The 14,554-nt window shown below is 39.1% G+C and overlaps 1 protein-coding gene across 1 annotated transcript in view; it reads left to right on the top strand.

The window, feature by feature from the left end:
• Positions 1 to 2,747, top strand: part of mrpl23 (mitochondrial ribosomal protein L23) — an 80,827-nt gene extending 78,080 nt beyond the window's left edge. The window contains exon 6 of the mRNA XM_085915316.1: positions 2,500 to 2,747. The gene's annotated coding sequence lies outside the window, so the exon portion shown is untranslated. The remainder of the gene's footprint in view (positions 1 to 2,499) is intronic.
• Positions 2,748 to 14,554: the final 11,807 nt, after the last annotated feature.

The raw sequence follows: 14,554 nt of genomic DNA, 5'->3' as shown, positions 1-14,554 counted from the left end.
TTCCATTGTCTGGAAGTCTGCAGCAATGGTTCTGTGTGGGAGGACTTTATTCATAGGAGTCAGGAAATGCACAGCTGAATTAAATTGTTCCATCTGCAAATGGGCTTTAGTATTCTAATGCAACATCTGAGTGCTTTCTTTCCAGTCCAACATGATCTCATTACATGGATCAACAGTTGCTCTAGCACTTCTGTTCCTAAGGGTGATATGGACCGAGCTATTGCAGCTCTTCACATTTTGTCAAAGCTGCCAGGTCTGTTTCTACTTTGTGTGCAGGAAGGAACTGTCAATGAAGTATTTCATTCTGTACGTTTTAATTCCCTAAGCAAATGAAAGTTAACGGGAATTAAATTATAGAGCTGTGAAACCCGTTCCACAGCATCATAAAGGCAAAGGAAGCGTATTATCTGCCGATGTCTGAATTTTTTTATAGCTACTCAAAGTAACATCATAATGTCCGTCATCAATCATTCAAATCACTTCAAATGAACAGGCTACCCAAATCAGTTGAACTGCATTTGATTGACTTTGTTTGCATGTGCCTATAGCAAAGAGACTAGTAGCACTTCAAGTCTGGTGGCCTGACCTATTTTCCCTCTTGGTCTGTTGTGGATGATTAAATGTTTGGGTATGTTGTTGGGTCATTTGAGTGAACTAGCTGTGTTAACTGCCCCTAATTATCCATGAATACACTGGCCTCCAAGCTATTCAATTTTTTATTTTTTTTCCATCGACATCATAAAATCATAAAAGCAAAGGGTCATCCTTCCACCGGTCCAGATTTGGAAAAGGAGAAGAATAAGAATTTACAGGAGAGTAAGTAAGCTTCGTAACATTTTATGTGCTGTGGCCTGTATTCTCCTAATAAATCAGGCAGCAGCATTACGGGCACAATACCAGTGGTAACGTTAACAGCTATTATTTGTAACCTACGCATGACCTTTGTTGCATGTGTGACCACTCCTGGAAGTGTTTGTTCTAGGCTGTGCTGGCATAACAGGTTTTGTGGTCACTTTCAAGTCAGAGAAAAGATTTACTCCAAATATTTTAAGAAACGTGGATCTGGGCTGAATTCATTCTATCCGTTCACAGGCGACGGCAGAGCTCACTGTGAATCATGACGTTGATCTATTACCAAACCGTTCCTAACTACAGACGCTCGATGTGACCTGCAAGTGGTCGATCCAGACCACGGCTTCCTACTCAGCATTCAACAATCGCCACTGTCTCTGCTGTAACTTGTCATTAGCAGAGGGAATGAACCAAAAAAACTCTTGTGGCGTTGTTGTCCTCAGTTCCTAAAATAATGTTTAACCCATGCTAAATGTTATTTTGCAATTATTATAACAAGATACCTGTGGTGGCTGTGGTAGTACTCTTTATAATTAGTGTCACATCCTAACGTAATCCCTACAAAAGATTGTTGTTCCATCTGACAATACTTTATTTTGTGACACAGCTTCTTGTACAGTATATTAATTTCAAGTATGCTTATATACAGTACAATATGTGGATTACATTATTTAACAACATAAAGGAATAGAATGATTACCGATCCTTCCAAAACATGTTGTAATCATTGAGTGTATTGGCTTCGTGCTCAATAAAAAAAAGAACGATTTGTAACAATTCTCAGTTCGAATGGAAAATGTTCAGTAATTTTAAACATAACTTTTGAAAATCTAATTATAAACATTTTAAAATGTTTAAAACGTTTTAAAAACGCTAAGTGGGTCATGTGAACAGTGCCTATGTTCTTTTTCAAATTCAAATACCTATAAGACATTTTTCTAAACCGTATGTCATAACTTAAAAATAAAAAAGCAATAATGTACTCTTCATTTTATTATTTGGTATGTTTAGTTATAATTTTTAAAATCCAATACAATTATATATTGCTGGAACAATTTTGCATTTGCATCAAATAACAGGGACTGAATGGCTCTGGGTGGAGTGGTTGTCTCCCAATCAAGAGGTTGTGGGTTTGATTCCCTGCCTTAATGACCAAGTCCAAGTATAAGTGAGCAAGGTACTGACCCCCCAGTTTCTCTGGAAGCATGCACGCACACAGTAATTATGTACTTGCCTAAATAAAAATAAATCAAATATGTCTCCTTCATGATAGCAGATTTTAGATCTGAGAGAGGGGCAGCAGGAAAGAAATGGAACTAGAATTCAAATCAATTGATTACTCCAGCAGAGCATTTGCATGGCATGAATTGTTTGGCATCACAGGTTGATGTGACATTTTTGTTTTAATTGCTGCATATTTGAGGCACAGGGCTTCTGCCCCGTCAGTCTCCAGCTAACGAAACACTAATGAGCTGGCACAAGATGACAGCACTTTTTTGGAGAGGAAAACGAACTGTGACAACTGCAGATGGCAGCACACCACTGCTGCCTTTACAATGACATAAGCATATCCTCCCCGCAACCTCTTAGCTGGTAGCATCAGCAAGGACATCATTAATGAATTCCCAATGTTCCACTGTGACACAGAGCTGCTGGATGGTGTAAATACGAGTACTTGTTGAACTGCTGCTGCTTGTACCACTGCCATGGGACTCGGGGTCAACATGACCTAGACCAAGTCTTCTCAAGGGAGCCAAAGAAGAAGACACGGCCTGCATGGAAATCCTTTGGCGGCTGGTGATGAAACATCCAGTTTGGAATACCACCAGTGGTCGTAAATTCACTCTCGTTTCATAGTCTGATATAAAAAGGAGCCAGGCGTTTTTGTTACGCTGATGACCTCAACGTACTTGACCTTGAGAAGGTGTTGGCATTGCACAGGTGACAGTAATTGTGTAAGATGAGGTCATTTTCTCTGACATCATCATGCTATCACCATCCCTTTACAGTCCTAATGATAAAAGAGATGCTGACTTAAATGTCATTGTAATACACTCTGTCAAAGAATGAGGGCATTGAAGGTCTGCGAATGCCAAAATGTAATAAAGAACATGTTTTTTTAAAAATTGTATCTCCTTTTCAGTCTTCCTCACTGGATGCATTTAAAATTCAAAACATTCAAAACTGGGTTTACTACAGCGACCTTCAGCTCCTCTCGGATAAACTGATATAATGTCACTAAGGCAGTTCAATTCCTTCAATCAAGCAATTCGCACTTTGCCATTGAACTAATAATATAATATAATATTTGTTGTTCTTACCAGTCACTTCATCAAGTACACTTGCAAAATTGAATGAGTTCTAACCCCAACTTCAACCTTTAAAATGCAGTTTTAGTTGACCCTGTCAGAGACTTAGTAATAATATTTTCTTGTTACATACTGTAGTTTGTGGGAGAATAAAGGACACTGCAAAAAGTTTTACCCCTTCTATTATTTTTATCTATTTAAGTTTTTGTGACTTATCCAACCTCTCATTCCAAGGCAGCTGGGATTGGTTCCAGGAATTCAAGTTAGCCTAATGAGCAAAACAAATGTTGCTCGTGTCTGTAGTGTAAGTCCTCAGGAAATTTTATTCAAAGGTGTGTGTAAGTGTGTAAAAAAAAAAAATATAAGCAGTGTTGATAATGGATGGATGGTTTGAACAGAAAGCTTTCAAAATCTTTAGTCGCTATTATGGTATTTATTTCAAAATGTTACATTTCACTTCGATGATGACCAAGTTTTGTACAGTGTTTTTTCTTTATGTTTGCCTCACTAATTTTTGGTCGGGTAATTTTTTACAATTTTTGCTTATTTCCGTGACCTTTTTATTTTTTTTTAAGTATACCGTACGAACGATTTTGTGTCGACAAACAGCAGCGAAAGAATTATTAAATTATGTAGGCTGCTCAGAAATTTGAGAGGCTAATCTTTCTCTTGTGGGTCTGAATAAGCCTTTGCTGATTTCCGCATAATGTCAAAGCACTAATTTCCCAGACCACTGCACTGATAGAAAAAAAAAAAGAAAAGGAGGAACTTTTTCAAAAATGTAAGTAATCCATCACACCAAGCAATTGAGTTTTGACTTTAAATAATTCATTTCGTGCAACCAGAATCTTTTTAACTTCATATCAGCTATTTTCCTTTTCAGTGAAACGAACCAATTATTTCAGGCGCATAAAAATGAAAAGTCATAAATTGACTTTATTGCTTCAAATAAATAATCCTTTCAGTTTAACCCGATTTTTTTTACTTTTTGTAAACTATTTTTTTTTAACATTGAAACTGTCTTTTTTTTTTTTAGCTGTCTGAACTAAAAATGTATAATTGTTATCATGTGCATATTGCCCATTGTCAAGACAACTGTTACAGTCACAGCTGGGCGAGTCTCAAATGAATCTATCGTTTACGTACTTGGAATGTAAGAGGAAACCAAGTCCTGTGCTCTCTGGTTTGAAATGAGAATCACTGAAGTGTGAGGAAGATGTGCTGAACCAGCCAGCCACCATGCTTCCGATTCAGAATATATTCAATAATATTGCTTCAAATACATTCTGACACAAACTCATTTCGTTGTGAAAACATTTTTTTCATGTTCAATGGAAGTTGTTTTGTCAAATATATAACTTGTAACAGCTCTGTCCTCCCTGCATTCAAATGTGAGTGTTCTCTCTAAGAATACCCATGGTAAGAAAGAAAGAACTTTTTGCATTAAGTAAAAAACCCCAACCTAATTATTTGAATTTGGGCCACTAGAAAAAAAAAAAAGCAATTAATAATAACATTTTGACATGAAGTTAAAGATGTCTGTTTACACAAACGTTTGAGTGGGTCAAAGTTCCAATTCAAAATTTGGTGTGACGGATTTCTTTTTAAATTGATCCGATGTTTTATTTTTTCCCCCCTGTGTGAATCTAAAGTCCGAAATGTAGCTAAACAAACTGAGTTATCTGCTCAAGGGCAGGCAGTGTTAAGCAAAGTTTTTTGCTCTCTCCCTGGAAGTATAGTTCACATGAAAGTCAAAACGTGTGTGCATGAGCCTTCAGTTTATTCAAACATGTCATTGTGTCATGTTACATGTATGCATGTAACTAACTTACTAACGGTATGAAAAGATATATACGAATAATATATAACTTAGTGTACTAAACTTCTGCAGATATTGTCATTATTGAAAGCATGGAATTAATTAAGGGTCCGAGTTTGATCTCAACTCAAATTTTTCAATAATTAAAAATTATAAAAAGAAACCCCCCAAAAATCTTCTTTATTATAATGAATGTTCCTGCTGACTTTTATCAATGAAGTAAAGATTTTCTGAATGAAGTCTTCCGGAACCTGATCTGAGATCCACATGGTCCTCTATGGGAGGGACCTTGGGACACTCAGTTGTCCAACAGTGGCAAGAGTTGGATTATGACGCAATGCTTTTTTTTCTCCTCAAAAAAAGACTTCACAAAAGTAGGTGCTCTTTATCCATATATTTTTGCACATCCACAAAAAATGATTATGGCCTTTGAAAACACAAATGCTTGAGGTCAGCATCCCTGATGATCACTCTGGATAAACTTGTTCCCTAACAATGTCAATTTACCCTACTTTTTCAAGAAAAATATTTCCTAACTCTGACTGTAGCAATTTCACAACTGAAATTTGTTCTGCAAAACATTTTTTTATATGATGTGACAACATTGTCACTCGGCTGTGGTTAGGTTAGGCAAAAAAAATAATAATAATAATTGCGACGAGTTCAGGAAAAGGTTCAAGTTTGGTTTGAAAGCCACCATTAATAGAAGGGGAACTTGGTCATCATTGTTCCAGCAGAAACAACTTGGTTACGGTTAAGGGAATGCTCCTGCTTTTTTTTTTTTTGTAGTTTGCCAATGAGAAACAGACCTCTGCAGACCTCACACTGGAAACATCCTGAATGCATTCTCTCGAATGAGAAGCTCTTTTGCAATCATAATTTTTCCTGAACTATCAAAGAACTATATCCTCCCCTTGTGTTTACATGCATGTTTATGTTCATGCAGTCTTTTTGTGCCTGCATCATCGTCATTCTTCCTCACCTTTTTTTACATTTATTTTTTTTTAGATATTTTTTATAAAACTAGTTTCAATAGCCTTTTGCTCACTTCGCTTGGTGGATTGAATCCAAAGAAGACTTTCTCCCAGCAAACACGTGCTGTAAATTTACTATGACTTCCAAATGCTAAAGTACAAGTGGTGTTCTGGTAAAGGGTTATAGTGCTAAACGGACTGACCAATGGTCAAGTCACACATCCTCTGCGCACACACACAGACACACACATACACACACATGCATGCACACACGCACTCACACATGTACGCTCACACACACACATATTCACGCACATGCACGCACGCACGCTCACACACACACTAAACGCAGACATCGATCAATGAACATTCACTTCTGTGAAAAGACGGGGTGCTGCAGAAGCAATGGGGTTTCATAATGCTGGCTGGCCGAATGTCAATGATCTCAACACGAGAAGCCTTATCAGCTCAGCCAACAGATCTTATCACCAGTCTGATGAATAATTGACCAGGCCAGGCTCACTGGACATTACGATACTGAAAGGGTCAATGCTGATGGTTAATATCCCCCATGTGGCAAGAGTCTCCAAGAAATTCCATGAAATGCTGCTGGAAAGAACATTTCATAAAGTACAAAGGGTACACATAGGTTAAATTGATTTTGATTGTATTTAGATCAAAACTATAGGAGATTTTTAAGAGCCCCCAACATTTTAAGCAGTAGTCTTGAGATGGCATCTGCCTGACAACTGAGAGTTTCTGAGTGAGACTTTTACCTGAAGGTACTACTTGTCTGGAATCCAGTCCAGAATGTCACATGGATTGAGATCAAACCCACCTTCAAACCTCAACAAGTGGAAAAAAAGAGTGAATTCATGCATTTTCACCGGTGTTTGCGTTGCTCTTTTTGTTTTGTTTGCTTTTTCCTGTGTCCCCGTTTTGGTGTCCAACCAATTACCACCAGTGGCATTTATCATTTATGCTTAACAATGTCGTAGCCAAACGATTGTGTTTAATTTTGTGTGGCATATATTATTCTTATGTGCAATAAAGCCCTTCGGTCATCGTGTTCAAAGGTGAAGTTTACGGCATGCATCACAGATCATGACCTAAAAAAGCTTTGTTGAGTGTACTCATCTAATTCAAATGAAATCATGAAGAAATAACATTGCATAAGTAACATAAATGATGAATGATTCTTCGCCATGAGTGAATTTGTTCACTGAATACTTCACAGATGATCAAATTGCAAGTTGGCTCACTTTTCTTTTCGACAGTGACTTTGAATGAGGCGGACATAATTAGGGTTGAAGGTCAGCAGTGCTCAGCCGCTCTCTCTGCGTTTTACGGTCTGTGGCTGGAGGTGAGTAAGATGCATACGTACATCCGCAAAGAATACTAGGACATTGGCGCTCTATAAAGATCTGAGATATTTGTCTAATTAGCTGAATGAGCTAAAATTCTTAGCTGCAAGCTGTGTGCGGTCCAGTTCTCAGTGGCACGGATTGGCGCCTTTTTGCATGAGTCATACATGCACTCAAACACACGCCGGGAAGCTGTGTGCAGAGACGACTTATTTACAGCCGCTCATTTAGCTTTCAGAAGGCAGGATGTTGGATTGAGTCGATAACTTCCTGTTGTTGTATTTACTTAAGACATCTCCTCATACATATATTTGGTAGAGTGGATGGCATTTGGGGTGAGTGCTCTGCTCTTCCCAGCATACTCACTTTGTTAACATCTCAGGAAAGTGAGAGGATGTTACAATGGGAGCATGACACGCACAGTAGAGGCAGTTTTTTTCTTTTTTTTTAAATCAGAAGTTGTCTAAATTCATCTTAATGTGTGTGTTTTTTTTATTTTTTTTATTTTTTTTAAGATAAGGTGTTTCCGTAAGTTTAACTGATTTATGATGTACTGTGCAGGTTCTATTTATTTGATATAATTTATCTTATATCGTGTTTTTTTTAGGTGTTGCAAGTGGAGCAAATGCTATTTTGCAGGCAAATAGCTGTGTATTCAACTTTCTCACTGGCACAAAGAATAAGACAATGTGGCGTACAATTTCAGCTCCCTTGAGGCATTTAAGTAGCCTCTCTAACAGTTCAAATCGGGCCACACGGAACCGGATATGAGACCATGCATTGAAATTAAACTGCCGATGAGGCTTACACATCTCTAAGGTGATGTCTTCCCTGCACAGTTGCTTCAATGCAGCAAAACTGGAAGGTTTTTGATGATGAACTGCCTTTTTTTAAGATCAGGGAACTGTGTTTCAATGGTATTCAAGTTCAGACTTTTGACTTAGCATTTTTCAAACTACTGAGTGTAGAATTTGTTGGTATGTGCAAATACATTTTCACTGTTTTTGTACTCTATACAGTCGATGTCACCACTCGCCCCCGGTCAGTCCATTATGTGTAGGTTGTCATTAGTTCTGTCAGTGCTCGCCCCTCCCTTCCTGTGTATACTCTCAATCTATGTACGAATCACAGTCACCTGCCTCTCGTTTCCTGTCGCATATATAAGTCCTGTCTGCGTGTCACAACCTTCGGATGGTTCTCGTCTCGTCTGTCGTCGTTCTTGTCTTTATCTTGTCTTTTTGTTCAGTTATTCTTCTGAGCTTCTTATAGTCAGTCTTTTGAGTTCTCCAGTAAACCCTGGTCCAAGTTGCATTTGGTCGCCCAGCCCCAATCACTTTTGGGACAGTCGACCCTTGCTACATGCAAGTGATGAAAGCCGTGACGACCCGTAAATGGTAAAAAGTACTTTTTTATACTGGAATTGACATCCACTGAAATGCATTGAGGGAAATCTATGTTTTCCACAAAAATGACGTGGGTGGAGTAGACAACAAACCTTGAATTTATTTTTTAAAATGTGTGAATATGCAAATCTTTGAGTGCGTGGGTAATATAAAGTTTCAGTAATTTCAGTAAATTAATAATAGACAAAATTGTTTTGCACATATACTGGAAATAAATAAGATGTCACTGACACATTTCTACAATTTCTGGCTTTTTTTAATGTTTTATTTCACCATATTTATCATCCCTGTGCCCTGTGGCTGGCAACCAGTTCAGGGTGTCGTCTGCCTTTTGCTCAATGTCTGCTGGGATAGGCTACGGCAGTAGCCTAAGCAGTGTTGAAAATGGATGGATGAATTTTATAATCCTTGAAGGACACCTGAATTTACACTCCATTATATATGATGTCACAGGGGAGACATATCGGAGTGAACAGGTGTAAAGAGTGCTGCATAGGGTGTCATTGTCATGCTAATATCTCTCCAACATCAAGTTGCCATCGTATTTTACTAGCAGCAAGACTGTGACCTCTGCTTTTAAAGGCCAAAGGCTAACAGATGAGCTAATGCTGCTCCATACTGATAATATCATATAGCCAATTTATGGTCAAATGAATAAATATTTATTTTTCTGTGGCATGGCAGTTCAAGTGAGGTTCACTTCACACACAATGGACAATTGTAATAAATTGCTGAGAGAATCTGTTTTGCAAGCTGTAGGTGTATGGGTGTAGATGCGTCCCCCTCAGCACCATGGACAGAGACACAGACAAGCACAGTCAGTCACTGGGCGTTCCCTCGTGCTACAGCCCTCCCACCGCCCGTGTCACCGCCACGCATGTCATTACGTGCTATCATGACACCAGTTAAAGACAAAATTGATGAGAACTGCTCTACATTTTTTCCATGTACAAGTTCTGCACAACAAGATGTTGTTGGATTTCAAATATATACTTAATATAAACAGTTCATGATCTGCTGGCAATTCATCCAGGGTGATTATCTGAGATAGTCTTAGATGGATTGGATGGACAATTATACACTAAAAAGGACCACATTTGCCATCCACTGAGATTAAAACAGTTTTAAGATGACCAAAATAATGGACATCCTTTTAGGAGTGTAATTTAACATTGTTTATCATTATCACTTTAATCATTTTAATTTGCAGTGGTGTAGAATCATAATGAATCTCACATAGAAACTGGATTATACAGGCTACTTGAATTTATTTCCTCTTGTTAGGTTATTTAGCTAGATGAGCTTTTAAATTTGTTACAAAACATCATGTGTCGTGGAAATCTACGCTTCTAATAAAAACCATGAATTTTCAACACTGCTTAGTCTGGTTGGTGTAGCAAGGGGTGCTGGAGCCTATCCCAGCCGGCAACAGGCAGACTACACCCTGAACTGGTCGCAGGGTACATATAAAGATAAACAACCAGTCACACCCACATGCACACTGGTATTGAGTGGGAATTGATCCCATGGTGCCTGCACGCAAGTCAGGTGAGTGTACCCCTACACCATCGTGACTTACAAATAAGTAATAATAAATAATGACTAAATTAGTTAATTCAGAAGCTCAAATCACGTATTAAATACAAAATATTAGCAATGGGTGTGCAGATCTCCACCATTGTGAACTAATGTGAGATGAGATAACATTTTAAATCTCCAAGTTTATTTTGCAATTCTGAATAAATTATTTTTGCATGAGTAAGTCTGTATCATGTCAGACAATTGGTATTTTTATTTTCACTAAACTAGCCTGTAGCTGACCATGTTTGGCAAGCCCATATTGAGGCCAAAGTGCTCCATACTGCCTTACCTCCTTGCATTACAAAATCTGCAACTCCTTGACAAAATGACTCGTTTCATTTTTATTACTCATCATACAGCTACTGTGTATGTAATCCTTTGGAGAAAAATTAAGATGTTCCAATATGCAAATACAAACATACGTGTCAAAAGTAGAAACTGCTTGTTTTCTTTCTTTCACGAGACTCTGCACGGGTGACACGGGCTATTTATAATTCTCAGGATTGCATTGATTCTTCAGGTTTTACAGAAGTGAAAACACTTTCAAATGTCACCTCATTAGTTAGTCAATAGTTTGAGGAAATTCTGCAAAAACTTTGCTGAGCTTGCTAATAAAAACTGCAGTAGCACTGGGAAAAAAAGAGGATATCCTCACTTTACAGGAAAAAATATCTCATGAGCATTCAGTGGAACATTCAAGCAGAAAATACTGCTCAACACACTATTTTTAAAAAGGGCCCCTTTGTGCCCTTACAAAAATAATCATATTAGATTGACAGTATCACAAATGTCTTAATTAACAATATTGTGGCAGTAGTTAACAGTAGAACTGAGTTATGTCTAATACACTGGTAAGCTCAATAAGTCAAAATATGTGTATGTATTTATTTATTCATTTTATTTATATGTATTTATGTATGTATTATCACTATTATCTAACTATTATCACATTAAAAGCAAAAATGTGCAATGAGCAATTTCCAGGTGACTTTAAGACACCGTTTGCACCTGCAAGAGACTCATCCAATTCACTTCATCCATTTGACTGTCTCTCTTCTTTCATATCAGGTCACAGTGCAGCTCTGTGTTCATCATCGTGTCGCCACTGCTCATTACAGCTCAACATCTGCTCTCAATAACGGGCCACACTGTGCATGAATAACCACAGTGTTGCAGACATGAGCGAAACGTCAGTGGAAGTCTTTATTACGATACTGGTGGCCCGAGGAGTGTGTGTATGTTGGAGAGCGTGCTGGTGTGTCTGCGAGGCCTCTCTCTGTGTCCATCATTCTCCGCTACTCTGGTGCACAGGCTTGGGGTAACCCAGCTTAACCTCCGACCCCGCTCTTCCCCTGTGTGACCCTGCCCCTTGGCCCTGGCTGAACCCCATTTTACCCCCTCTGCCCCTTCAGCTTCTGGCAGAGATGGATGAGAGGGAGGCCGACAAGAGATCACACGCATTCCGCACCCCTCCTCAATGAAAACAAAGCATGTGGCATTTAAGGACGACTGGGAGAGCCCGGCTTTAATCTGACAGGCTGACAGGCCACAGACAGACCTGGGGAATCGTTGAGGAAAAGAGTACCACACACAGAGAGAGGGGAAGGGGGGAAGGAGGAAGGAGGGGGGTGGGGTGGGGTTATTAACGACTGATAGAGACGTTCCCTTACATTCCTGCTGTTGTCCAAGTGAGCTGTAAATATTTGTCAATGGCCCACAACCTGTCTTTACCTTTCCCTACTGTTTCTGTAGACTAGGCTCGCATATCTGAATGCCTCAGGTGGCAGACAGAACTTCTTTATGCAGTGTTTGTTTCTCCAAAAGCACCTCCGGCTGTTTGCCCTCCAAGTACAGAAGTAAAACATGGCCTTTCACTTTTACAACATGATATTGTGGGAATAATGGTTCAGATCTGGAGGAGGATATAGAAGCTTGACCCACCGGTCAGTATGTCTAAACAAAGTGGGAGGGGAGGGTCAGTCAGATAGGCCTGACCTGATAAACCCAGTCCAGCCCTCCGCTAGCCAATGTTTACTCTGCCAACATACCACGGACTCAGACTCACTTCCCTGCGAGTAGATCTCAGGGATTCGGAGGGTTGAGAGAAGAGGATGCGAGGCGCATTCTGCCATGTCAGCATTCGAGATCAGCGGTATCACCTTTAATAGTATTATAAATAGAATTAAATATAAAAAGGAAAGCATATTAGGACTCTAGAACTGTCCCTTGCTGTCTGGAATGCTGTTTGAAATTTAAAATTATCTTCCACTGCAATGCTATAGATGGCACACACAGCACAATCCGGGATATCGGAAACTTCCACATTCGTCAAAACATATAAAAACATGTCCTTCCGCTATTGGTAAATGGCTGGACCTGCAACAGGTGACCGGGACAAAGCAACCGTAGAAACTTTAAACAGATATCTTTTGTTTTGCACATTTGTCTAACAAAGATGACGATGTCTCATGTGCAGCCTTTAAACACCAGACATAAAGAGAACAACATTTTAGCAAGTTCATGTTCAACACATCATGTTATCAACTCCTTGGCTATCGGGGAATATACAGAAAGGCCGCTAACCTGTATTCTGGGGTTGGTCACATGACATTTCACATATTGTTGATTTATTTTCAAACTTCACCATAAACCGTTTCAACCATACTCTAATCTATTTGTTGTCGGCAGAAAGCTGGAGCCTATTATCTTCAATCGACTGCAACTGATTGACAAGAAATATTCCGTAAAGTGACCCCCTCAAACAAATCATTGGTGCACCTCAGGCAAATGAAAAAGCAATCTACCAACATTTCACTGGCAAACTTGGGGCGCACTACCCCTGGACAGATGCTGCACAATGAGAAGGTTTTCCCAACTCAAGTCCAACCTCAAACAAGAAAAAAAAAAAAATGTGTCAACTTTGCCCTATTATCAAATAACTTCTCACAGAATTCTCATTCATTTTGAAAATTCTATTTGAGTCACTGCTCTCTGAGTGCATTCTAAGTTGGGTTCATTTCCCACTCAGAGGCGGATGTTTGCCTCTAATATGTGCCCTGAGCTTCACTAGAAATCTGTCAGGCCTATAATCTGCATTTCACCTCGAATAAAATGGGACTGAACCCAGATTTCAATGCACTTCTTGGTGTCATTGAAATTCGATGGAAAACATTAGAAGGTCATCAAAACATTTTGGAGTAATACTGGCAAAACCTACTTATAAAAAAAAACAAAAGGTGAATGTCAATTTCACCACTGGGCTCTGGAAATGATGTCATGAAGAGAAAGAGTCTATACTTGCCATTGTAGGGAAAGCTTAACTGGCCCCAGGCTGGCTGTGGGGAAGCCAGACACATCTCTGTGCAGACACTGGGAAACATACGGCCATAAAACCAAAGTTGTGCAGGGAAGCACCTAATAAATTAAGCCCAATAGCAATGAAATAATACCCCAAATCATCCACAATAGTGATAAATCTTTTAACACGTTGGAGTAAGAACATCATGTCATTAGGACTAAAAGCTTGGCTGCCGCTTATCTTCATCTTCTCTCGTGATGATTATTTTGAGGGGTCTCCCAAGCACCTCAGGATGTTTGATCTCAGAAAATAATTCAGCAGATGCCTTTCTCATATTTCCTCATTCTTATTATTTTTTTTTTTTTTTCATTTTTGAAGGCTCCTCTCGGCCCTGATAAGGCATTATCTAGTGGCTAAGACGTTGACAGGAAACAAATTCCCAGGGACGACAAAAGCCTGGAATGTGCTACAAGGAGGTTGTCTCCCACACTAACCCTCAGAGACCCTCCTCCTTTAGACCCTTCTACCCCTTTCTTTACTCCCCCAAGGCCTTTCTCTCTGAAGGATGTTTTTGTAGGGTAATTGATGCAAAGGTGCTATTGATAAGACTGAAAGAAACATCAAACCCCTTGAATCAAATGTCCTGAGAGCACCGCCACAAGGGAGGATTTAACCGCCTTTCTCCCCCTTTTCTATTCTCACGTTTTCTGTTTTTCTTCTCTGGAAACCCTCCTCCATCATTGTCTGTTTTATCCCAATCTGTCTGAGCAAATGCGTGTGCGCGTGTGTGTGTGTGTGTGGAATGCTTCATCGATTTTTGGAAATGCGTATACGCCTGAAATGCAAATGATGTCCACATTTTTCTTTGATTATTTGACAATATTATACAATATATACAATATTATATGCCATTAAACCGTGCTAAATGTAAGGGAAATAAAATATGGCAGGCTT

Source organism: Syngnathus leptorhynchus, chromosome 6, assembly GCF_054491065.1.
Source record: "Syngnathus leptorhynchus isolate UIUO chromosome 6, UIUO_Slep, whole genome shotgun sequence".
In the NCBI taxonomy this organism is placed as follows: Eukaryota; Metazoa; Chordata; class Actinopteri; order Syngnathiformes; family Syngnathidae; genus Syngnathus; species Syngnathus leptorhynchus.
This window is presented reverse-complemented; position numbering and strand designations above follow the sequence as displayed.